The sequence below is a fragment of the Onychomys torridus genome, chromosome 15 (genome assembly GCF_903995425.1).
Source record: "Onychomys torridus chromosome 15, mOncTor1.1, whole genome shotgun sequence".
In the NCBI taxonomy this organism is placed as follows: Eukaryota; Metazoa; Chordata; class Mammalia; order Rodentia; family Cricetidae; genus Onychomys; species Onychomys torridus.
Window position 1 is genome coordinate 35,096,899 of NC_050457.1, and position 3,575 is coordinate 35,100,473.

The 3,575-nt window shown below is 46.2% G+C and overlaps 1 pseudogene; it reads left to right on the plus strand.

Moving 5' to 3' along the window:
* The first annotated feature begins 381 nt into the window (after positions 1-381).
* Positions 382-916, plus strand: LOC118596150 (annotated as a pseudogene).
* Positions 917-3,575: the final 2,659 nt, after the last annotated feature.

A 3,575-nucleotide genomic window follows, 5' to 3' on the forward strand; every position in this document is an offset into this window, starting at 1 on the left:
TCCGACATAGGACTGTCTATATAATGGCCCCTGTTGTACAGTGTTAGAGTCACAGGAAAACAAAGCAATAACAAAAACACTGACTTCAAATCATGGGAAGAAAGGACATTTTATCTGAACTAACTCTTGGAAGTCTTATTAAGAAGAACGAAAGATCCATCTACATAGTAGGGTTTACACACTTTATCTAAAAGGGCTGTGTTATGTAAGGCAGGGTGGTAAAAATATAAACTGTTTTTCTAGTGATTGGGAGTGGGAAAGTATTTATGCCTCTCTAAACTGCTAATTCGAGCTGCCATCTTGAGTCCCGGTGTGTGTGTGTGTGTGTGTGTGTGTGTGTGTGTGCCTTATCTCAGCTGGTCTACCCTGAAACCCCTGAGCATGAACCCTAGTTCTCATACTCGGCCCCATTTCCACTACAACAAGTTGGAAGAAACGACCATGAGCCAGGAAAAACTCGCCCAACTGCGGGCATGAGTGCTTATCAGTGCGCGCATGAACTCGAAAAAGACCTGTTTGTAGGAAGAAGGTGGTTCATAGAACAGCGCAGCAGATGATAAAATGCTGCAGTTCTCCTTAAAGAAGAGATGGGTAAGCAATATCCCTGCTATTGAAGAAGTAAACATGTTTACAAACCAAGGTATGGGAATCTATTTTAACAACCCCAAAGTTCAGGTGTCTATGGCAGCAAACACCTTCACCATTAACAGGCCACACAGCAGCTAACAGAAATGCTTCCCAGCATCCTAAGTCAGCTCAGGGCAGACTGTCTGACTAGTTAGGGAGACTGGCTGAAGCTCTGCCCGGTCTGTGGATGGAAAAGCACCATTAGCTACTGGAGAGGATGGTGATGATGAAGTAAGTCCCAGATCTGGTGGGGAATTTTGATGAGGTTCCTAAGAACCAGGCACACTGAACTGAAGCGACTTCTGAAGACGGTGACACTTGCCGAAGTTAATAGAGCTGCTATTTTATATCATGACAGCTTTGGAAAATTCTTTTGCTTATGGATCTGATAAAATCTAGATCTCTAATATTTCTAAGCCCGAGCCTCCTGGATGCTGCAGCTCTTTCAGTTTTTGCTCATACACAATTCATTCTTTGTGGCAAATTAACCCTGAAGAAACCTGGGGATAAAGTTTGGAAAAGGGTTAATAAAATTCTTTGCCTAGTTAAAAAAAAAAAAAAGCTGCTAATTCATTAAACTGTATCATTTCATGAACTTATTAAGACTATTATTATTATTACTATTATTAAGACTATAGACAGAGCTTCCCCTGTGATGCGGAGTGTGTAAGCAGTCCAAATAGCACCAGAGAATCTACAGAAACCGTAGTCCATTATACAGAGCGAGAAGCCCATGCAGTTCTCAGAATCGACAAACAGAATCTAAGGCCACATTTATTACATAGATTTGCCAAGTTTGGTAGGATGAAACATTTTTTTTTTCCCCCACGGTGTAAAGGAGAGGCAGGCTGTTGGAGACCTGGCCGTGACAGAGTTGCAGGGGCAGTGTTTCTTGGCTCTGTCCACAGGGCACGCTCACCGCCTCAGCTCTGGAGCTGATCACTTGCGCTCCGTTTCAAACCACTGTTTTTTTTTTTGTTTTTTTGTTTGTTTTTTTTAAATTTTGAAAACTATGAACGCCTCACTGAGGACCGTGGGTACAACATGTGCCAAGCCTCTGATTTCAAAGTTCAGCTGTCTTTGAGTTATTTGACTGGACAAAAGGTCACAAGATATCTTTCACAGTAGGGAAAGTGTAATTTTCCATGTCTTTAGGATGTTTTGAAATTGTTGAGAGTTTTTTTTCCTGCAAAATTTCCATAAATAAGTAATTTTTTACCAGTGTTGTAGCTTGATTTTTGAGAGTGCCTTGGCAATAATCTTTAACCCTTCTTTCTTCAATCCAGTCTCCAGGCTCATCCTCATAGAGTACAGGAACTGGAGACCCTAGGTTAAAACCCCAACAGTGCAGGTTTGGATTAAAAGTATGAAATTTGGGGGCGCTGGAGAGATGGCTCAGAGGTTGGGAGCACTGGCTGCTCTTCCAGAGGACCAGGGTTCAATTCCCAGCCCCCACATGGCAGCTCACAACTGTCTATAACTCCAGTTCCAGGGGTTCTGACACCTTCACACTAATGCACATAAAATAAAGTTAAATAAATTTCACAAAAAAGTACGAAAATTTTTTAGCATCTTGAAAATGCTTAATTTAGCCGGACAGTGGTGGCGCAGGCCTTTAATCCCAGTACTTGGGAGGCAGAGGCAGGTGGATCTCTGTGAGTTTGAGACTAGTCTAGTCTATAAATCGAGTTCCAGGACAGCTAGGACGGTTACACAGAGAAACCCTGTCTCAGGGGGGGAAAAACGCTTAAATTTATGAAGTTACAATGCAAACTTCATTTTTGCCATTAATATTACATGTTCCTGGCAGTCAGCTGGGAGGAGAGCTCTGGTGCTTACTGGCACCCTTTCCAAACTCCTGTAAGGCTCTAGCATTTCCTATTTGTGTATTCGTGTCTCACGGATCCCTGGATCCAGGTAGTTAAAAGACTTCCGTTTTCACAGATGATTATTTCTAGCATCCCACCTAAAGACATGTGTCTTCTAAGTTTGCCAGACTGACTCCCCACAGACTTTCTTCTTGCACAATCTACTTCTGCAGGCCATTAGCCAGTTGTGAGTGTATATTTTTGTGTACTTTGCTCAGTGTGAATGGGGATCAACTAAAGGCTAGACTTAACTCCCAACACGCAAAGTAAGTGGCAATCAAGCCTATGTGGGAGCAGATACATCTGCTAAATCTCCTTCTCTCTGGTCCATCCATCCACTTGCCCATGGGACTACATTTATTGTATAATCTCAAATGTTTGTCCCCTTTCTCCGGAGGAGATGAGAGGCAGTTTTTTGAACCTCGGTTGAGGGTTTTTGGTACACTCTTTCTTTTAAAAGTTTTATCACGTGTAAATCTTTGGGTCATCTTCCAGACTGTGATTAATATACTCATAGAACTGGTCTACTTTTTTTTTTTTTAAGGTATTTAAATGCACAGTCTATGAATGTCTTGTTTGGATCGCGCAAGCCTGCTCATCATGTCTGCCCTGTCGGTCTTCCGCCTTTCCCTCTGAACTGTCCTCTCCCAGAGCCCGTCTGGCAAATGTCTACTTCCACAGACCCCCTCCACGCCCCGGGAACGCCGCTGCGCATCCCATTCCAGCAGGTGCCGGGCTGTCGGGGTCCCTGTCGGGTCCTCCCTCTGCCGGGTCCAGCGTCCGCCACTTGCTTCACTTCCCATCGCGTTTCTCTCGCTCACTTCGGGGAAGTCCGTCGAGTCCTCCTCCTTAGTCTCCCCCCGCCCCCGCCCCTCCCACGCCGCCCCCTGCTCCGGGCCCTGCACGGCACCGGCCGGTCCCCGCACCCGCCCTCCCGCCCGCAGTTCGCCTGGAACTTTACTCCAGCCAAGGCAGAGCGCCGTGGGCGCGCGGGGCTGGCGTGCTGCCGGGCGGGCGGGCGGCCGGGCGGGCGCGTGCAGGAGCGGCGGCCGCGGGAGCGCCGGACGGCGTGGGTGTGCG